General features: G+C 39.7%; 1 protein-coding gene across 1 annotated transcript in view; it reads left to right on the top strand.

The window, feature by feature from the left end:
* The window catches only part of RNF150 (ring finger protein 150), a gene marked incomplete at its 5' end in the record, with an annotated part of 109,726 nt that overhangs the window by 638 nt on the left and 85,649 nt on the right, over positions 1–23,439 (top strand). The window lies entirely within an intron of this gene.

The raw sequence follows: 23,439 nt of genomic DNA, 5'->3' as shown, positions 1-23,439 counted from the left end.
CCGTGCTGCCATGGCAAAGGATGGATGTGCTGCTGGCAGATCCATAGCGGCGCGCCCCGGTGCTCCGGGGATGAAAAGTTTGGGACGTGTAAAGTTTGGGTCCAGTCAGGGGAATGGGACGCAGATCCCACTGTGGGGCACCGGTGTTTCCTTGTGTCCTGAGGCAGGTGAGGTGGAGTGCGATCGGGAGCTTCGGAAGAGAAGTTGTAGGTTGTGGTGCAGGCTTATCAGGAGGTGCAATAAAGTAGAGAACACGGTGTCCACAGTCCTGGCCGCGAGAGTGTAAAAGCTGTGAGATCGGGTAGGAATGTGGAGTATCTGATTTGGTGAGAACACGAGACGTGTTGTCCAGGACTGGGATGGGGGGAGTGTTTCACTCTCCCAGGTGAATGTTCTGGTGGAGTTTGTGCTTGCAGTGTCAGCACATGGGTGGTCGGCTCCCAACATGTGCTCGTCAACTGGAGCCCAGTCAAAATCCAGTGATTCAAAATAACCTAAACCCCGGCTTATGCCCACAACAAAATCCCCCGCTGTTTCTGTACCAGTGCTTGATCTGAAATAATGTCTTAAAAACAGTTCACCAGATTTATATTGAGGGACACTGTTTTCTGCCAGGGGTCACTTGTCTTTTATACCAGCTGCCTATGCCATGGAGATAAAATGCCACCTATTGTGAAATCTCAGTTTGGTTTCCATCCAGTAACTAATCATGCCCAGCTGTTTCATGCCAGATGAATCTAAGTAGAGTTGGGGTAAATAGAAACACAGAAATGCTGCAAAACAGGATGTTATTCTAATGACATGTTAAATTTCCACAGTAAACTAGCTAGCTTGGATGTGCTGAGAAGCAATTTGTTGCCTAACCATGGTGTTAAAATACTGCTGATGCAAAAGCAGCGACTTTAGAACCTCTTGTGTCCAGCCTGTTTCAGAGATTAACCTTTTGTATTGGGCAAATTAGTGTTTCTTTGGTGGGGCTGGTGTAAGATGGGGCCTTTTTTAGCGTTTTCCTTTGGTTTTGTGAGACAAGCAACTCATAACCTCCTGAGCTTCCTAAAACTATGTTTTATAACCCACCCATGGTTTAGCAGCTGTTCAGATTATACTTCTTGCTACTTTAAGTATTGCAGATTATATACTAAGTCAAATAAAGCAGTAAGAGCTTGGCATACTTAAGCACCCTCAAAGTAAAACTCAGGCTTTTAAAACTTAAAATGCAGCATAGTTTGTCCTTCTCTAGTAAGTTTGTCTAAAACTGCCAACATGTTGGATTAATTAATGGTTTGCCTGTTTTTAAAGTATGCAGTAAGCTGTTTTCCCACACAAATGGTGTTTTATTAAGAAACGGTGGGAGTAAAAAATGCGTCTAACCTTTTAAAATGTTAGAGCTTTGGTTTGTTTTAAAGTCTAAGATGAAGTAGGGAAGGAAACTTTCTTACTGAAAGTGGCCTCAGATTTAAAAAAATATGAACATAGTATCAATTATCCAGGGAGCAGCTTCTTTTATGTCGTATGATTCCATAGGATTTGTTCTGAGAATCCTTTCTGAGTACTGAATTGATACCCAGCAGTGGGTTTGTACAGCCCCAGAGGCTGAAATGAGAGGAAACTTTCAGAAATTAATTTGGACTTGTGGAACATGGTCAGTGAGATTGAAGGACTTTGCTCATTGATTTGATGAGGCTGTCTTCATTCTAAGGATGTTTGTTCAGTGAAGTTGAATAATGGTTGTTGGGCTTACCTTAGAGAAAACCTATCCTCTGCACATGGTCAAAACTGAAAGGAGTTTTAGAACATGAGTCTGATGGAACAGAAGAAAAAAATAATTATTCTTAGACATTTAGCAATCTAGCAGAGATTCAGAACTTTACTCTCCCTCTGGTACTGCTGTTACTCTGGGACACAGCGAATGGTCAGGCTGTGTAAAATTGTGGCTGCAAGTTTCTGCCTTGCAGCCTTTGACGTTTGCTTGTTCCCAGTCTAAATGATAGCACAAGATTCAAGGGAAAAATGAATCAGTTTCTTGGTTTCTGAGTTCAGCAGCATCTGCAGTGTTCTGCCCACACAAAATCCTGGAGTGGGAAGAAAAAAATTCCATCCTGGAAAATAGTTGGAGGTTGGGAGGGAAGGGTGAAATATGACCTAAAAAGCAATTTAAAAGTCAAAAGAAATATGATGTTACTCCCTTTTTATTTTCTATTTTCCTCCCACAGATTTTTTTGAGGTTTCATAGAAGCTTGAACAAACTCTTCCTATACAAGAAAGTGTATCCTGTTGCATAATGATGTGGCTTCTGCCCTTACTACATAACTTTTACTCCTAAGAGCAATACTACTCCTAGGAGCTTTTTCCCTTACATACATTCTTCTCTTCTGTATGCTTTGCCTTCTCTCTAACTGTCACTTTACCTCTTCGTGCTGCCTTTTCTACTCCTCTCACCCTTGTTTCTTCCTCTCTACCCACATGCTTCATTCCCTGCTTTAACCATATTACTTTGCCATTTGACAGTGCTTTGCCCTTGCCACTTTCTTCCCAAGGCACTCTTTCTCTTGCCAAAGAACTTACCTCATGGCTCTGTGTTTAATTATATTTCCTGTTTTCTGCTACAGTGCATGCCAATGACCCTTTGCTCATGTGGTGCCTCCTGATTTTGAAATCTATAGGCAACTGTAACAAGATACTGTGTGTGAAGTTGAAGGAGGGCTCATAGATCTCCCTCCCACCACCCCCAAATCAAAACCAGGGTAGCATTATATCAAAGCTTGTTGTGGAAATCTTAAAATGTGACTCCCCAGGATTTATTTATAGAGCACAAAGTGTGCAATTTGAACCAGTTCCATCACCCCGTGGAAAGCCTTTGCTTTCAGGGAGCTTGTACTGAGGTCACTGCTTGCACACCCAGAAGGATGAGGTGGAGTTATGACATCTGCATTCACAGGGAATGTGGAGCGCTGGGGTTCTCCTGCTAGGATGTCCTTAGCTTGTAGATCATCTGCTACAGGCTGTGCAAACTGGCATCTTTATTTTTATTGGCTTGAAGTATGGCATAGCAGCTGTGAGTATGACTTTGTTTGCTTTTTGACTAAGTAGGTTCCAACCAGAGAAGGAAAAAAAATCACCTAGAATTTTTATTTCAGGTGCTTTGCGTTTCTCCTAGATCAACTTTCCTAGCAGAAAAGTACTCTAATAATATGGAGGATGCTCTTTTTGCTCCAGAAGAATAATCCATGGGGTTGGCTGGTGTTTCTCATTGAAGTTTTTTCTTACTCAGACCAAAATAGCCATTATCTAGGAAAGGCCCCAGCCAACTGTGTCTACATAACTTAGTATTAATTTGCAGTAGTCTTACTAACTGTTGTAGCACATATCCTAACATATTCTTTGAGCTCTGAATAGAGACAGTAAGAGAACCTTCCAGAATGTGATTTGAGGTGAGAACTTCCTTCTCTACAGTTCATATTTGAGGGAACCTACATGGACCATTTCTAACTTGGGAACCTCTCTGGTGCTTGAGGCAAGGGAGGATTGTTAACTGTGACTGTACATGATGCATATGTGGGTAAAAATCAAATCTATAATAGTCTACATAGTTTCTAAGATTCAGTTGGAATTTTAGGGTGCATCAGATTATCTCACAGAACAGATATTGTTAATATGTGAAGTAAATTGCATCCTACGTATTTTGCACCAGGAACATATGTTATTCAGGCAGTTTTGCATTCTCTATATTCTGCTTTTCTAGTGCATCCCATCACACACTTTAAGTCACATGCTTCACCTATGATAGCCCCTTTGCAGTAAAGGGCAAATGCCTTGGGGTTTTTTTTGTAGTGGCTTGTACACACAGCAGCAAGTAGCAGCTGTATCTCTGAGACATGAATCTCATAAGTGGTCTAAGACGATTCTGACTTCTCCCCTCCCTCTCTGGCCCTCAAGTGCAGTGGGTGTATGTGCCAGACTGCATGAGGAGGACATGGCCATCCCATTGCAAATTCAGAAGTGTCCTCTGCACTTGCTGTGAAGGGAGCCAGACTCAACTTGGGAGTGTTCAGCTCAGTAACAGTCTTCTCTTTTGTACTCAGATTTTTGTTCCTTGATCAGTAACTAGTCTTGCCTTTTTCATATTTTAAGATGTGTTGGTAATAGTTCGGGCTTTGAGCTGCCCCGTAGATTTGTACTGATGTGCAAATTAAACACCAAAGTTGAAGATGTCTCTCTTTACAGACTTATTCAGTACTGTGGCTACATTTGTTTCCTTATTAAAACAATCATTTCCCTGAACTATTGTGGAATTCTAATGAGGAAAATGTGCTGAGAGCATTCCCACTGAATTTACATATGGATAAGTGTGAATTACCGGAAGGCTGGAGATTTCAGCCTTCCAGAGTCTGCCATAATTTTTTTCTTTCCCAGTCACCCAAGATTGATTCCTAATAGAAACTCACTCAGTGAGGGAGCGAGATGGAGATTAGTGCATCTCTGAGCCCTATCCACTGAGGCATTGCTGGGATGTCCTGCCATCCTTAAGAACTCAGAAGAGCTCCTGGATCCATCATGTATGCCTGGCTTTCTGCAGTGTTTGAAAATCTAGTTCTCTGTGTTTATCAAAATTCAGGGTTTCTAGCTGACAAGCTGTCCCACTGCATTCATTCCCTGGTGAGCCTGGCTTCTGCTGCTAGTTCTGCTCTGAAGAGGTTCTCGAATGCTTTAGTGCCCATCTGTTCAGCTGTGCCAGGTGGAGAGGGCACTTGGTGCTGTTAGGTAACTAGTTCAGGTCAAACTGAACTGAAAGGAATTAATCTGACCTTCAAGGACTAGAACAACAAAATAATACTAGTCCTTGGCACTACTTGGGACAGCCACTTCAGCTGGGGCACTGATTTTTGTCATGAGATGAGACATTTTTACCTTGTTGAGTCTTGCATCTCTCAGCCTGACAGCTGGGTCATGTGTGTCCTTCAGAGCCCACTGCAGACAGAGGGAAGAAAGGCAGTGGAAGGACACTGAGTCCATTGACTTTGGATCAATAAGCTACAGCTTTCCCTACAAAGTGGTGAAGTATTGATTCATTGAAGATTTCATTGATCCTCCAAGCTTATTGATTGCAAAAGCAGTTAGATTTCTGCTTTGGTTATCTGCAACATTTGTATACAGTGACATTCATACGAGTGCTGTCTTCAGATCTCTGCAGTAGGAAGGGACACAGCAAGAAGAAAGTCTTCCTCAGGAACAAAGCTGTATCTACGTCCACACTAGCTGCTGACTGGTGATCTGGAGCACCTCCTTTTGGTATATAGTCCTTAGGAGAATGGCTTGCTTTTGAGAAAGCAATGGTTTGTAAAGCAATGGTTTGTCCTGGTCCCATTGATATTTTGTCTTTAAAATGGTATATCTTAGCTTGGGTTATTAGAATATTGTGGCAGTCTGTGCCTTAGTGTAGCTCACTAATTGATGCAGCTATTTTTTATTTTCTATTAGCTGCATCTGATGCTAATTTCTGTGCTACCTCCCTTCACATCATAGAGGACAGGAACATTTTCAGCAAAGAGGGAGAGAAAACTAACCAGTTCAATGTTGGCATTCTTAAGAGTCTTTTCCTGGTGAGAGAAGAGGACGCTTTCTACTTTTCTCATGTAAGCAAAGGTCTAAAAGAACCCATTATTGTGCAGCACTTGTTTGATGGAGCTCATGGTGCTTTGTCATGTGAGATGACTGAGTTTCAAGTGACTTCTGCCTCTCTACACCACAAGACAGGCTGATGAAGAGTTAGGTCTTTATGAAGGGATAGCCCAGCAACTTCTCCACTTCCCAATAATTTCTGCATAGCTAACCTGCACAGAAACAGCATTCATTTCAAGACAAGCCCCGCTTCTGCCCTTTCAGCTACACTTGAGTAACAGTCACTTGATGACTCCTTTGGTGCAGAAGGGGGTGAACAATACAATCATTGACTCATAGAAATCAGATAGGGAAAAGATTGAGTAGTCCATGTAATCTGCCACCTCATTTAATGCAGGGCTGCTGCCTACAGTGTTACCAGCCACTACCATCACTGCTTTTTGCTTAGCATCTTGCAAAGGAAAGAATTTCAGGGTGCTTCAGAAACAAATGCAGTCTGTGTAAGGAGTATGGTTCTGAGACAAGAGATACAAAATGTAGGAAGGTGTTAATTAGTAATGCTATACCTTGCAGTAATATTAAATTCACATAACTTCCACAAAGGCACAGTTAAAGGATAAGGTTAAAAGCCAACTGTATCCATTGTATGTCACAGGCTAGGGGAGTTATATGGCAACTGTGAGAAGAAGGAAGCGGCAAAATATCTTGCAACTGGTTGTATTCAAACAGGCTTTACTGTCCTGGGTCTTTATTCCACACTGGGATGTGATCCCAGACTTTGTTTATGACCAGTGCTCTCCTCATTTCACTCCTTAGAGTGTTTTGGTTTCTCTGGAAAAGAAATCTGGATGGTTCAGCCTCAGGTCAGGCAGTGCACAGTTTGACCAGGTCCTGAATGTGGATGAGCAGGGGTCAGGGACATCTCAGAGTATCCTGCTTTTCATGACTGCATTTGGATGTAGTATTTCAGAATGTAATTCTCTTGAGAACTACAATTTCTGTTACCTGGAGAAAAAACTTATGAAATCTTAACTTTAAAAATTCACCGTATTAAATCTACCAGCTGTATATCTACTATGTGATGCACTGGCCACATTAGTATAAATAGAAGTAGCTCTTCAGCCAGCTGAAAATTACTGAGTTAAGTTCTTACCAACTGCTGGAAACAATGGGCTTTAGTTCAGAAACAGATGGGGGGAAACACTTTTTCTTTCATCAGTTCTAATAGATAGGTTGTAAATATTGTTTGCTCATGAAACATCAATACTATACAATCCTGTGTTTTACAGCAGAGGCCTAACAAGGACATTCTCTACCTTCTGTCTCCTCTTCAATAAATTATTTGAAATAAACCTTAGAAAACTCAACTGAGGAGAAATGAAGGAGACAATGAAAAAACTAAACTGTTTGTTTTATTGCTATTCCACACTGAAATATAAAAAGCTAGCTTACTTTATTCTGTGCTACTAAAAGATAATAGGTTTTTAAAATAATTGTTCGTTTCTTTTCCCTCTCAAGAGTGGCCAATAAATAAGGTCAATAAAGTGAAGTGTCTGTTCATTTGCCTCTGACAGCATAATCGTAGTGATATTCAATTATACTGCTAGACCTAAGGGTCTGTCAGAGTTTTGGTCTTGAATTTCATGTGTTTAACTGTGTTTATGTACAGGATAGTCCTTCTGTAAATTGGAAAGGTATTTTCAGTTTGAGATAAAATTAGAAAGAAAAAAGTGTTTATCTTTTTAGTTCTCAAATCCCAGAAACAAAAATTGCAGCCATGTAACTCCATAGAGTCCTGGCTTGAGTTTATCTTGTATACTTCTTAAACATAGATAGCAACATTACATCTGCCCAGGAATGCAGTTCCTCCAGGGATACATGGAAGAGGGTGGGTTGGCAAGTACTCCCTTGTACTACATTCTTAATGAGACATAGCTTTTTAAAATTAATTTGTATTCCATAGTGTTGTGAGTCTTTACCATGAAAGAGGACCTCAGCAGTGGGGTGCTCCATAACAAAGCAGTTCTTTTTGTATGGTTTTCTGCCAAGACAGCCCCTTACTACTGACATATTTGTCTATGAACCATCATCATTTGTAACTGAAATAGGCTTAATGACATAGGATTTTATTCTTTCTTGTAATTTGTTTCATATCTTAGCCTTCCTCCCTTCTTATATGCTCTTTGGTTTGCTTCTTATTGTTCAAGTCTCTCCTTACAAGCCATCTTTTTTTTGCAAGTCATTGTAAGAATATCTCACCAGATATTTATCATATTATTTAGGGAATTATAAATCACATTAATCTCTGGCTTCCAGCTTTATAAATCACACATCATTAAATTGTGCTCCTCTATTTGTCACTTCATTTTGCAGTCCTTGTCAAAAAAAATCTTTTGGTTTTTTTTTTAGCATGGTCACTGTTATGTTACATTGAATGTGCCTGACATTACACAGCCATGTTCAGAATGAGCTCCAGAGCCTAGTGGGTAGTTTCATCTTTAATTAACATTTATGCCTAATGTTGAGATTGCTGTAAAATGTGTAAGTATTAGTGTTGTGGGTTGCCTGGGTTCAGACCCAGCACAATGAGCTCTATCGTTTTATTGTTTTGGTTAAATTGATTTGTGGAGCACTTGAGAAGCTTTTGCACCTAATTGTTATTCTCATAGTAGCAGAGCATTTCCAGATCCTCAGGATCAAAGCTCTGAGTGTCTAACAAGTGTCACTATAAAAGATTTCTTGCATTTTCCAATTATGCAAGGATTCTCTATCAGTATCTGATAAAGATCTCTCTGGTTTTACATCGTGTGATGCTAGCTAAAATGTTCCTATTCTTCCTTTTCCATTTCAGTAGTTCCTGTTAGAAGACAGAAATTAGTTCTGCTTTTCCTTTGCCCTTTCAAAAATCTCTGTGTTAGAGAATCTTAAATCTTTGGCCATATTTCTAGTACATGTCTGTGTTTGTACTCAAAAACAAATCAGTCTTTAAAACAGGACAGTCTGATGCTGCAGTCACATTCATGATTGCTTCTTATATTTGCACAGAGTATGCCTTCCCCTCTTGTGCCTTTTTAAGCTTTTATTATATGCTTATTGTCTCCTAGTTTTACCTGCCACCGTCATGTTCCTTGACAGAGGCAGCTTTTGCAAGATTGTGTAATCTCTGTCCCTGGTCTCTTACTGCTCTTTATGTGGCCACGTGTTTGAAGTACCATCTGGTTGTCCATCAAATACATACCTTTACTAAACACTTTATCAAAATTTCTCATGCTGGAAAATGAAGAGCTGTCTGAGTAAAGTACATTATGTCTTGTATAATTCTGTCTTTGATGTATTTGCCTTGCCTTATCTTTCCTTTAATCCTATACCCTCTTCATTTTCTACCTGATTTTTTTTTTTTTCTCTCCTTTGGTTTGTTGGCGGTTTTTTCTTTATTATCCCTGTTTTCAGTAAATCTTTTCCTTGGACTTCTCACCCTTTTTTCCCCCCTCATCTTCTTCCCTTTCCCTTTATGTGTTCTGCACCTGTTTTTCATCTCCACTATTTTGATTTTTTTTTTCCTTTCTGCCCACTCCTTACCAGGTTGATAAAAGGAGCCAAAGGCTATTTGCTTTGCATAAGCATTGACTGTAAGAGGAAGCAGAGCAGGATTATGCTCTTTCAGTGGCTTTTCCTTTGCAGCTGACTCTGGGTTTAAAGAGCATCTGCTGTCTGCTGCTCAGGGTGGGCTCAGGGGAGTGGGGCACCAGCAGTTGGGAAGGCATCAGAAGAGTGACAGGCACAGGATGTTTGCTGTGCATGGAAGGGCTTTGTGCTGAACACCATTAAGTCTTTTTCATGAATTCTTAAAAGACTAAATTATGGTCTCCTCTCTTTCATTCTTTTATGGAAGAAGATTAAGTTTCCCCCCACACTGGATGCTAGAAAAAACTGATGGCAATTTTTTCAATCAGAACTGTTTTTCTTAGGTACTAAAATAGATTTTCAACAGAAAACTGTTTTTTGAAAGTTTTTGCTCTCTGGAAAAGATCCTACAGGTCTGGTTTGAATAAAATTTTATTTTAGTAAATATTTTATGTTTCTGAATTTCAGTTTCAGAAGCAGTTTGGTTTCCCTTTTCCTTTTTTAGATTATATATTACATTTTAATCAGCTTCTACCAGCTTTAGATACTAGAGCACAGACCTGACTTTTTCCCAACTCATTTTTCTCTGGGAATCAGTGCATGCCTCTGGTCATCATCAGTATTATTAAAGATACTGAGCTCAGGTTTGCAGTGCTGAATTTCTTTTCCCTGTGACTATGTGGCAGCAGCTTTCTGTCCCTAAACTGTGGAGGGTCTTTAGCCCTTGCTGTGTGTCTTTACTAAAAGATCTTAGTACTGTGTCTAGATACACACAGGAATGATGCTCACTGTGTGGTAAATGTTGCTCTCACAGACAAAGGTGTAACAGGGATCAGTAGCTGCCAATGCAAATTAAATAATTTCAGGCTTGTAGTATGATGCAATTTCCTAAACGGTTGCCCTTACCTTAATGTTATTTGCATGGAACTGGATAGTTCTCTAAATGTCAAATCCTGGTCCGTTCTCTGGGGAAATTGTGGTGGTATTTGTACAAGGATGGTTTTAAGGTACTTCCCTGGAACTACCACCCATCTCTTTTCAACACTTGGAGACTCAAAACTGCTCTTGCAGAAGCTCTGCACAATGGGCAGAGATATACCCTATGGAGTGAAGCACCAGCTTTTCACCACAGGATCTCTGCAAGCCCTTAGCTGTGTGACAGTGATGAACCAATGTCATCTTGATATTTCTTTGTGACTGTTGCTCATAGGAAGGAAACTGCAAGAAAAGGCACTTGCAATAAAACAGTCAGAGCTACTTCTATTTTTTTGTGTCTGAAGATAGCTAGCAAATGCAGAGAGGTGTCTATAAGCCTCCACCAACCAACCATTTGCTGAAGCTTGTCTTGCAGCGTGAGAGATGTAAAAGCCTTTTTCTTCTAAAACTTTTATTTAACTGTTGAATGCCAGCGCAAGGGAATACTGTGGCGGAACACAACCTAGAGCAGCAAAGTTATTATGGGTGAGGATGAAATAGTTCAAAACATGATGGTGCCATCATTTACTTTGCCAGAGGAACAGCTGAAATAGCCATTAGATGAAAGTTGTGTGGATGAACCTGAATCCTGGAGAGGTGAATTTATGTTGATGGGGAAATAAAAGCCATCAAAGTAGGTGGTGACCTGTGTGCTCTCCCCATCATGTGGGAAGTCTTCCTCTCAGAGTCTGTGAAATGTCTTTGACTAATCTGTATATCTTAAACCTCATTTCAGTTCTGCACTGACTCCCATTTCTCACTGGCACCCACTGTCATGATCTTTGACATTTCCTTGTTTGCTGCCTCACTGCTGTTTGTCCCAGCCCTTCCTTGCTGTCTTTGCAGGTGATGGGATCATTCCTTGAGATGACGAGGTTCTTGGTCAGCTCCAGTTTGAGCTCATACGTTTTTCTCTCGTTGCATTTAGCAGCTTTGCACTTTTTGGGAATGGTGGGTTGCATTGCTCCCAGAGTGCTGCCTAGCTGGATCCACGGGTGAATTAGATAGGGAATGCCACCAAACAGCTTGGCTGCCTGTGAAAGCCATGAGCTCTGTCTAAGGCAGTTCAGATCCTCTAGGGCACATGGATTCTTCAGGGAGCTCATCTGTCATCTTCACTTTACTGACCTACTGACCTCTGCTTAAGAAGATACACAGGAAAGTTCCTTTTTTCAGTGTTAGTGGGGATTTGGTGGGGTTTTTTCCATCTAGAAACATTCTCTTTTCTTTATTGAATACCCAGACAGCCTTTTTTCTCTCTCTTTTTTTTTTTTTTCCAATTCTAGTCTAATAACCAGAACTTATTGAGATGCAAGTTATGAGAGTCCACAGACAATTTTTAAAACAAAAATATGACTGCATAACTACTTATGTCCAAAATTATGGCCTCTAATGGTTGTTAGTACAAAGAAATTTTTGGTGCCAGAGAATTGATGTTATCTCGTTTCTAAATATGCATGACATCACTTCTTTCTGCAATAATTAAAAGCTTTATTCCCATTAACTAATTTATGTAACATCTTTCTGCTGTTTGACTTACAGAAAATAACAAAGCAAGCACTGAATCTTTAGTAGAAAATCTCTCCTGTTGAGCACCATGTACATTTGAAGTGTAGAATCTGTTCTTAGTTCTTAACCAATGCTGTGTTGAATTAGCACAATGATTACTGTTGTCTTTTCATTTTCTGGCCACTAACCAGGAATATTTTTTGCCAATGCAAAAGCAACTCTGCAGATGCTATCGCAAAGCTGTTATCTTTGGCTCTCACTAGTCAAATGTGTTGTGGAGTAGGCCACAAATCAGGAGCTACTGTGCATATGTAAAGCAGTAGTCTCCTTGGTAGTAATGATAGCAGGGAGGCAATTTTAATGAGGTCTCACTTGGTCTAATAAAATCTCTTCCTTGCAAACGAGACCAATACTTAAAAACCACTCCTCACTTTACTAAGCTAGTGATTTGGCTATCATAAAACTCAGTAGTAGATATTTTAAAATTATTTGTAATGTCTACATTACATTAAATTAACTTGGGGAACACTTCATGGCCCAGTTGAGGAAAATATTTGCACAAATGGTTATAGGTAAGCTCACATTTAGTTCTTGCTGAGAATGGACTAGAAGTTGAGCACCCTGACTAAATGTCACTAAAAGTGGTTCTGTGAGGAAATGTCATCTATGAAAGATGTAGAAGTGTCTGACATAGCCCAGAGGCTTATTACTAGGAATGTTAGTGTGGTCATCTCAGGTGAAGCTTGTTCCCTCCTATAGCACTGTGAATACTCAAGATCCTTACAATAAGAACTTTTATTTGAAATTCTAAAAATGAGATACATATACTTTATATGTCACTAAAGAGGTGCTTAATAAATATTGATTAAAAGATATTATTTATTTTTTTTTTCCTTTCTCCACATAGTTTGGCTTCTGCTTTCTGAGTTATCAGCCATATCTGCATCACAGTAAGAAGCAAAGGTGCCTCAACTTCTAGTGAACACTGTGCCCCTTCCATCTATGGAAAAGCTGGCCACCCAAAACCCTTTCAAAGCCAGCTGCTGTCTGTTCTCCACTGTCTTTTATTTGATGCTTTTCACTATTGCATGCAGAGGAACAATCACAGCTGTGGGAAGTGTGGACAGCTGTTTAGTTATTTGCAGATGGCTTAAAGATGTGTATCAACCAGTCATTTGTACTTGCTAGGTGAGCTAGAGGAGTTCATGTAATTTAGAATAGCCACACAGCATCTCTTTGCTAATCAGGGAGTTGCCTAATTTAGAAATACATTTATATCTAAGGCCAATCTGATACCTAGCAGCTCCTTGCCTTACAGCCATTCCAGTTTGGGAGCAAGTATTGTAATGTTTTGCAGTTTTGGTTCCAGTAGATAAAATTTTGCATCCTCCCTTGTGGTCTTATCAGTCTGTCAGCTTCATTTTCCTTTGAGAAGTTCAGGACAGGTTTCCTTTATGTTCCCAGTGGTATATATCAGTTTTGGATAGAACCTTTAGCCATTTAAATAGTTGTTTGGGTTATGTTGAGATGATGGGAAACTGTAACCAAGGAGGAGGGAAGTGTAAAATTAACAGATGTTCCTCTTTTAGACATTCCTAAAATGCTAACTGCCATACATAGTTAAAGGGTTCTGCCTGGAAATAATGCACCTATTACTTCTAATAGCTTTTAAGTACATATGGGAGTCCCACAACAACTGTGTTAACTTCACAGAAAGACTTGCTAGACCAGGCAAATATTAATGTAGGACACACAAGTACTAATGAATACCTGAGGTGACTCTGCAGTATCTTGAGTGCTTTGCAAATCTGTATTTATCACTAGAAGCCTCAAAGATGTTCCATAATCTGCAATGTGAATGGCCTGTGTGAGTGGAGTTGATGAGTATCTGTGGGTGCTGTGCTCTTCACAGGCCTGGGCCCTAGTTTGCCTTCTCTTTTATCTCCTTGTTTAATAAAACAGAATTGGAATCCATCCATCAGTGAATTACTGCAGGTTTGATTAATTTCTAAATAAACCTGATGTTCATGCTGTTATCCAGCAGTTGTCTCCACTTGTTGGCAAGAGTTTCAGGATCTGAGAATGCATTAAGTCTTTATTCATAAAGTACACAATATTAAGTCAACTTAAAAAAAAGTAATTACAATTTCATTTTGGTTTCTATCTTTAATAATGGCAATGTCCCTGTCACTGAAATGGATAATATTCACAGCATATAGGGACCTCCAGGCTCTAGCAGTGAAGAGGTTGTGCCATTTTTGGGAAAGGGTGCTACTCTGGGCAGGTTTGGTAGCATGGAAACTGAAAGAATGTATGAAGTTTTAAATAGGTGGGTGAATTTTAAGTCCGCTTTTCTAGCTACTCTGAAGAAGCACACAAATGACTGGAAAAGTCACAAGAAGGTTATAGGAAAGAAAAATTTCTCCAGCAGCAGTATTCTGATCCCAGTTGTTCGTACATGGAGTATTGGGATTAGACTGGGCTCTAAACTGACTTTTCACAGGCCATACTTTCCACATGCACACTGTTTTCAGACCAGCTCAGGTGCTGATTTCTGAACTTTCAGGTCACTATTTAAGGGTCTGCAAAGTTCCCATTTATTTTAATTACATTTTTGCGTGTTATGAAAAGGATTCCAACAACTATCCTGCAAATTACAACTCCCAAATCTTTCCTTTAGAGAAAGCATTCTGAGATTGCTGGTTTCCAAAAATACACTTACCTGTGGCACTAATTTGTAACCTCACTTCTGAAATCCTGACCATGCTGAAGTCAATGGCAAACCTTCCTAAGGATTTCATTGACAAATAGTAAAATCAGGAAAATAAATACCTGAACTCATTATGTCTTCTGCTGTCATCATAGTTTTTAACACTTCGTCAAGTACAGAAGAGCCACCAAGAAACTTAATACCAGGCTTTGACCAGCATTGCCAATGAAGTATCAACAGTCAGCATTTCATATGAAATGTACACATCTGTTGGATTCAAGCAAAACATCAGACAACACCAGAGCTTCATTAAGATAATTCTGTAATTGCATAAAATGATGGGTCAGCCTGTGAGTGCCTTGAACCTGTAAATATTAACTGACGTGAGTTCTCCAGCACATTTAACAAAGGGTCCACCTGGCCTCAAGTGGATGTATAAAATATGTAGTCATTGTTATATTCATGATATAGATAGAAGTTAATTTTCTACTTTTTGAACAGCTTGAGAACAGTAGGTCATGTTTTATGTGTATTTCTGACTGTGGGCTTCAAAAGTTTTTCTGAAATCTCCTGATGGGTAACATTTGGTTCCTGCAAGGCTCATGGCTTTTGTGTGAAGTGAAAGGAGTTGGGTGGTGTGGTAGAGTTAGAGCTGTGTTAGGAAGGGGCTGAGAAGCTTGGTGTGCAAGGTGCACATCCCTGCTAGCTTGTCTCCAAGGGCAGGGAGAGAGGGTGCTGCCTGACAAAAGTCACAGTTGAGATAAAATCTCCAGCATCTCAAGCAGGTACGGGCTGGATGCACTGCAAAAATACCTGCTCTAAATTTGGAGAGCAAGAGCAATATGGTTTTCACACCTTTCTTCACTAACTGGTGTACTAAGAAGGAATGGCAATGATGACAGCCTCATCACGAGGGGAGTGCTTCCATGGTGGTTGTTAAGAGAATGCTCAAAATTAGCATTCTCAGTCTCCAGTGAAGGAGTGGAATCTGTGTTTTATGCCATCCATCTATATACCAAATAAACGTGGACAGTTGTCATAGAAATAGTTACAGAGACAAGGTCTATCCATGTTAAGCCTAGCAGAGGTAATTTCTAAACTGCTTCCTGTCTGACCAAGCTAAGATGGCATTTAATATGGGCTGAATCCATTCCAGACAGAGGATTAGTTATTAGATCTTGAAATACATGGCTGCTTGGTGATTTTTCCTTTTCTTTTTTTCCATAAATTTTCTAGAAATACCATTCAGCTGAAGAGACCACAGTGTAGGCAACACCACATGGTGATTTCAGTGCCTTCCTCCTGACGTGCATATTGTGTTTTGAGTGATGCCGATCTGTTTTGAGAGCTTGTGGGATTTCAAAACCACTGCTACGTTAATCTCATTTGAGTTCTCTAACATTCTCTCTTTTTCAGAGTCTGATTACAAGATACTGAATGATGTTTTGTACTGCAAATGGGCTGTTTTCAGTTTTCGCTACACCTTCATTTTGGATATCTGTAACTGTTTAACCTCTCTGTGAGTCTTCAGCGTGTCATATGACAGTGAAATTCTCTGCTAATCGAGGTGGTTGCTAATGAGAGAATCTGTCTCTCACTCAGTATAGGCACTGCTGTATTCTAAAGACATCTCGCCCTTCTCCTTGATCCAGATTAATCGAGGAGGCTAAATTCAGACAGAAATATCAAATGCACAGCAATGCATAACAGAAATGTTACAATTACATAAAAGTATGAGAAATCAAAGGAGGGATTCAGGTGATTGAGCGTGGAAATAACAGGGTAGCTGAAGTTCATGATTTCAGCTTGTAGTTCTGATTTGCTCATACATAGACATTGAGTCATCCAAAGCAGAAAAATGAGGAGAGAGAACATAAGTTCATACAAAAGTTCATACAAGAACCAAGGTAAATAGAATTACCTGCCTTTCATGTTGTCTCTGTATGGGCTGAATTAGTCTCTGGTGCAATCCAAACACAGAAATACATGAGACTATACATTAATATTACCAGCAGAGGAAAATTTTCAATAGTTATGACTAGCATTCCTCTCTGGGAGGCAGTGTGTGTTTTTTTGTTGTTGAGTTTTGTTAGTTTTCCTTTGGGGGCTTTTGGGACAATTTTGTTTTGGTTTTTTTTTTTTGGTTGGTTGGTTTTTTGTTGTTGCTTTTGTGGGTTTGTTTGTTTGTTTGTTTGGGGGTTTTCGTTTTTTATGTGTTTGTCGGGTTGGTTTGATTTGTTGTTTTTGGTTTTTTGGTTGGTTTGGGTTGGTTGTTTTTTAAGGGAGAGGAAGCAGTATGTGAATAGCATGTAAGTAGCTGAAACTGCATGATACAAGATCTGAGTGGCATATTCAGGGAGTAACTAGAAGCTACCATTGAAGATTGGCTTAAAACAAACCTTGCTTTGGAATCAACTGTGCAACTTAAGTTCATCCCTTGACATCTTCAGCTCTTTCTTGTGTACTAAAACTTGCTAAATTTGGGGCAAGATTTAGTTTCTGAACATCTTAAATCTCAATGTTTCATATAAAATTCTTGTTTCAAGTAATTTAAAGAGTTGTGAAATTCACATTCAAACTCTGAATCTTCTAGCTGCAGTACATGTTCAGATAATGAGATTTCAGTAGGGAAGTATAGCCTTTGTCTTATCTATTGCAGATACATCCAGCATGGAAAACTCCTATAATCAGCAGATACTGTAAAAAGATCTGCATGGATATTCATTTGAGCATTAAAAAGCAAGAATCTAATTAGCAATGTACAGTGGTATCAGCATTATTTTAAGTGCTTTTTTTTCATCATCCTCAAAGCGTGCCTAAATCTCAGAGAGAAATGAGGAAAACCATATAATCAACCATACAAAATCAGCCACAGCTGTACAAAATGTAGTGTGGACAAAAATGTACTCTTTGGTGAAGCCTGAAAATATTGACAGGTAGCTCTGACAAAAGCTTTGTTGCCGAAATGTGAGTCTGTGCAGCACACACTGAGCAACAGCAGAGCATCATGAATTTGCCTGAGAAGCGTGTGCTAAGAGGAATGTATCTCTGACTGAAGAGGAGTTTAGTTCTGAATTTATTTCTGCATTGCCACGTTCTTGTAAAAGTACAGAGGAAGGACTCTGCCTGTTTAAAGCAGATTTGGGTCCTTTTATGCATATCACTCCCATGTAGGCATTAAATATTTTTATTCAGAGGTAGATGGCCTGAATCCTTTGCCTGGGGGTACAGATGTGTGTATGCCTGCTTGTTCTTATTCACATACATGTATCTAAAAAAATGGTAACTTTCTCCAGGGAGATCAGCTCCAGCAGGTAACTCACACCTGGTACTGAACCCACAGAAGAGCCAAGGATGTAGAGATCCCATATCATTATTTGGCCAATAAATGATCTATGTAGACATAAACAGCCCTATTGTTGACACACATGGTATGGTGGGAGTATTTTTGCTGGTTTGCTTTGGGGTTCATTTCAATTGCAGTTCTGTAGGACATGAGAAAAGAAGAAAAAATAGAGCTTTTAAAAATGTTTAGACAGTTCTAAGAAACCCCTCTTCTGTCTGCTTTTCTGATTTGGGGGGATTCAGGAGAGAGGGAGGAAAAAAAATTGTCTCAGCCAACCCGGGTCCTTAACCTTTCAGGTATTATAATGCAAATAGGATGTGTTGTCTTGAAATATAAATAAAATGTTTGATACAGACAGCTCATAATGCAATCCTGCAGCTTGTATATGCAGAGGTGTAACAGAGTGGGAACAGGAATTTTCTATTTGTTAGCTTTTCAGAATACTAAAAGCAAGAGATACCATCTGGAGAAGAGTTTCTAGGTTTCTGAGAACAAAAAGGAAATAAATGTTGTTCCCATATTGTTCCAAGTGCTTGATTAGAAATGAGTCAGAGAGTCATCTCTGTGTTCTTCTCTGTCTGGACATGTGTACTCCCTGGTAAGCTCAGATATGAAATTTAGAAGTCCTGTTATAAGTATTTAGATCCTTAGGTAAAATCCTTAACTAAAATGACAAGGTTCCTTGTAGGAAAATGAGAGATTAGTTTTACAGTGTAGGCCCTCATGCTGAAAATACTCATGCGGGCATGTAGCATGGATGTAATGAACTTGCTTGGTCTATTTATAGCTTTACTCTGTGTATGTTTTTACCCAGATGGTGCTCCTTAAATTTCACTGGGCTGTGTTTATGAGCAGCAGTTCACACTAAAGATCACAGTGCAGAACAAGAGTCCAGGTAGCAAACAAATGTACTTAATTAAGTAGACATTCCCAATTAATTAATACAATACTTATGACCTTTTTATGCTGTCTCTCTGCAAGAAGGATTTGTAACTTTCAAAATTGCTAGTAATTACTATTTTGTTTTTGGTTTGGATAATTTTCTTTGCAAGGATAAATAAATAACATTCAATTTTGAGAATGGAGAAACATGCAAAAAGGGTGGAGTAGCCAAACCTTACAGTGTGCCAGGAGTGGATTTCAACCTTCCAGCATCTTCTTCAGTCTAGTAATAGATAATTCCCATCCCTACAGCACCTTGCTCCTCCAAGCTTCCTATTTGCTAGTTTTGGTTCCATATGTTTACTCTTTTCATATGCTCGAGCGCCTACCAGGAGTGGTTTGCTTTTCTTTTATAGTAAGACTGAAATTTTTCCTCCATTTTCAACTGAAGTCTATTTGTATTCACTTCTTTCATAAGTTATTCTTGTAATTTAATTACATTCTGAAATTCTGCTTTAATCTATCAATTCAAAGTTTTATAAATTCAAAAAGCAAAAAAGAAAAACATGCCTGTAAAGGGGGAAAATAATCCAGGCAATTATACTAAACATGCTTACATCAAGCAGTAGTTGGACCAAATGTCTTTCCCCATGCCCCTTCCATCCTACTGAAATAATAGATTTCATGTTAAATGCAGTATTTGAATAAAACACCTCTTTTAGTTTTTCTTTTTTACATCCCCAGCCACTGAATGGTGTTTCATCTGCTGATACCCTGATACCTGTGCAATGTATGTGGTACACATGAGCTCACCCAGGATTGCCAATTTTAAGGCTTGCTGGGACAGAGGTCATGGCTGGGTGTGAGGATGCCTACAGCTCTCTTTGATAGAGTTACAAATGAAAGCTCAATGGGTCCAGGTTAAAAGTACAGGAGTTTTTTTGTTTGGTTTGGTTTTGTTTTCCTCTGCAGCATGTGTCAGGAAGCCGGCTTCCCTTCTGCAGTTTGTTACTTTAAAAGCATTTGAAAATACGAATGCAATGATTTAATTGAGCTCAATGATTGCCAAGTGTTTTCTGTGACTTTTAACAGGTTCAATTACTAGATTGGGATCACATCAAAGGAACTGCAGGATTATTAGCATTACAAATCTGCTTCCTGATCAGAACTACTCAGCACATCGAGTTTAAGGAGGGGAGATTAATGTATTTCTGTAATGTGAATGAAACCACCTCAGGTTCTGAAACAGCATGCATGTGCATTCCATAAAACTTCCCTCTGTAAGGAGTCAAGTGCTGTGAGGTGCTGATTGTCAATTTTAAGCTAATGGTTCTAAGTTTGGAGGCTCTACAGAAAAGCAGTGAAGATGGGAATTGCACCCCATCCTCTCTCGTTCTCTTCCTCCCTTGTCTTTCTTCAAGCTACTTGTTTCCCACTCCCATACTGCTGTTTGCTTCCCTTTTAGCTCTTCCAAAATGAGTTGGGCTTCAAAAAGACTCCTTGAAAATTAAAAATGAAACTATTCTTGTTTTTTTTTTTTCTGGACCCTATCAGACCTGATTCACCCTGCAGTCCCTTAGTGCCCTGCTGGCCTAGCTGAAGGCTTGGTGAGTGGCAGGAATGGCAGCCCGTGGTGAGGAGGGCCATCACTCTGTCAAATGGCCTGGTTCCCAAAAATAAGCAGAGAGTGGAACTGCATATGGATTAAGTCTTATGTTGAGCATCAAATGCAGCTGTTTTTATTACACTGTCTGCAAAACAGAGCAAGTAGTGTGCAGATAAAGCTCAAAAACCCCTTAGCAGCTTCCTAATCTGAGGTCAGTTGAGAAAGGATTCCCATTCCTGGATTCAACTTCCAGTTTAGAGGATGGCCTGTTCCTAAATTCTGTGTGCACTGAAATGTTGCTTGAAATGGTTTGAGCTACAGAAAACCATCTGATGTCTTTGTTAGAGGACCTGGGCCTGGAATTAGTGTAAATAACTTCTATGTGGAAGTGGGACTGTCAGTGTAATGTGTGTAGTGTACCCCAGCTTTCCAGCCTCAGACTGTTGACACGGTCCTTTCCTGCCATACATCCTGAGGCTGTTCATACTGGGTTTTGACAGCATTTCTGTCACATCAGCTGCAGCTTCCCACTCTCCAGGTCTTGGCATGCCCAGTGGGTTGGCTGCCTCAATGATATTCCCTGTTGCCTCAGAGCCATCTCTTCCTGTAGAATAGCTATCGTATCCTTGATGACCTCCTGTCCTGTTAGCAGTTCACCCTCACTTTCTCCTTTCTTTTGACTGTGATTTCAAGTCATGTCACAGCCACACTGTTCTGGGGCAGGCATGGATTTTCTCTTTCTTAGCCATGTGCTTGCCTGGTCATGTTTAATTAGTGGTTTTCCTAAGGGTGGTCTCTGGTCTTCTTACACAGTTTCAACAGCTGCATCTTCTTGTCGTATTCTGACATGTAGTGTAACTAAATGTAGAATGTCCATCTTTCTATCCAAAATGTTTTAAGGGGCAGGGGAAGATTCTCAAAGAATGACAGCTGAGGTCAGGGAGGAGCAATTACTTACACTGGAAAATCTGTTAACGCATGTTGAGTAAATCTCCCTGTGGCTTCCTTGTGGTGATGAGGATGTTCATAATTCCCAGGAGCACGTACAAAGTTCATGCTGGTTCTTCATGCGATTGCTGCATGACTGGTTATCTCATGTCAGGTGTGAAGGTGCTAGAAGTGCAAATCTTCTCAAGGAAGTTTTTCTCATCAAGGCTAAGAGCTGCATCTTTCTCTCTATGCATCTTTCTCTCTATGCATCTCCCTTCTGCCCTTTATGACTCCAGTGAAAAATTAGAAACAGACATTTTCAACTTTTTTTTTTTTTTGCACTGAACATTTTTTTGTGTACATAATGACCTACTTGGCCACTGTAGCTTCAAAGAACCATTTTGCTTTTCTGCTCTGTCCCTTCCTATAGTCACAAGCCTCTCAGATCATCAGATGCTCTTCAGACCTAATAGCAGAAACTGAATATTGCAAATCATGTCAAGATTGTGAAGAGCCTGAAACTCAAAGTCCAGGTTAGTTGTAACCTGGAGTTGTTGGCTTTCTCTTCTGCCAAGACCCTAACAGGTATACTTGAGTCTTTAAAACGAAGGTAGATCTTGTTTTATGGAGTTGTATCTGATCAGTCTAGTTCATGAGTACCCATCTCTCGATGACAATTAGCTAATTAAGTTTTTATCTGTATCACACTGTCTAGGCTGTGGACAGCATCTTCTCATAATTTTCCACATCTGTGTGCTTTCTTGTGACTTAACAGAACTGAAATTAAATCATTGCAAATAGGAATTCAAACCTAAAGTAGTTACGCAGTTTTGAATGTGACTTCTCTGAATATGACTTGGTGAATGAACCTGTCTGGGGTTAGGATTCTGGCCATTTTAAATCCTGTGCTATCTCTCTATCACAGATGTATTGTAAATCATTAATAGTTAATTATTTGTAGCAGACTTTGCAAAGGTAGAGATTGTAGCATTTGAGAGATAAAACATGAAGGTATTCACTGAGTGCAGTAAGAATGGGAAAGCATTTTTATCAGCAAATGAAAAGGGTTTTATTCTATTTTGTAGATGGGAGATGGAATATGCTAAAAATAGAACTTAATATACTTCAAATCTTATTTGAATAGTCATCAAGCAAAGCAGAAGATCTGAGTGGCATCAGAGTACTTGGTCTTAGTATTGCATAAACATGGATTGTTATTTCTTTGGATGTTTGGGTCTCCCAGAGTCCAGTACATACTTCACATTTAAAATATGTACTCACTTTGCATTTAAGAAGGGGCCTTTTTATATTAGAAAAACTTGGACAAAGGTCTGTGATGGACAATGGAGAATAGCAGTCACCTTTATTAAATATTGCTTTTAATACATCAGATGTTACAGAGTGGGATCAGATAGATGCCTCTTAGGGCAGTGAAGATGGATGAGGAGTTAAAAAGCTGGTACTGGAGTCTAGCATCAGTATAGGCTTATTGTGAGGCTCTCCATCACTATCTGGAAAGCAGTGTTAATAAAAGAACTTATTATCAGAGAATCTTGTTATGAAGCGCATAGTTGGTCTGCAATTATTTTATCTTAATGCAAGAAAAATGTATTCTTTGTGTCTCTAGAAGGAAAACAATTAGTTACCACATTAATATCAAAGAGACAAACATAATTAAATGGCTTTCTGTGATCTTATTCTGCTTTCAGCATTCGTTTTCTGAATGCCATATGTATCAAAAGGAATCATTTACAGCTCTGGTATATATTTGTCAGAGAACAGTTTATGGCTCAAGGCAGTTGTTTATTTTATTTGTTTAAACTTAATGAGGAGTGCAGTTCACTGTCCAGTACACATACCTTGGCTTGGGATGTGTTTCTCTGGCACGGGATTGAAGTGGTCCTGCCTCAAGTCAACGACAACTTGTTTTTAAGGCTGGGCATAACACAAGTCCAACTGACCACTGATGCAAGTGCGCTGCTGTGTGGGGGCCTTTGACAAGAAGCCTTCTGAAGGAGGCTAATCACAAGTTTCCAGGTTTCCTCATTGTATAGCACATTGTCTCAGAATTCTATGTGCTGTGCCATCATTTCACACAGTTTCATTGACTCATCAGAGGCTGGTTGCTTCATCTGTTAATGCCAGGAGAACAATCTTGTGGAAAGGCAGGCGGGCATGTTCTGGAGCTATTCAGAGCTCCAAACAGGATGAGTGCTGCAAAAGAGGAAATAGAAATAG

Source organism: Zosterops lateralis (assembly GCF_965231275.1).
Source record: "Zosterops lateralis genome assembly, chromosome: 5".
Lineage (NCBI taxonomy): Eukaryota > Metazoa > Chordata > Aves > Passeriformes > Zosteropidae > Zosterops > Zosterops lateralis.
This window is presented reverse-complemented; position numbering and strand designations above follow the sequence as displayed.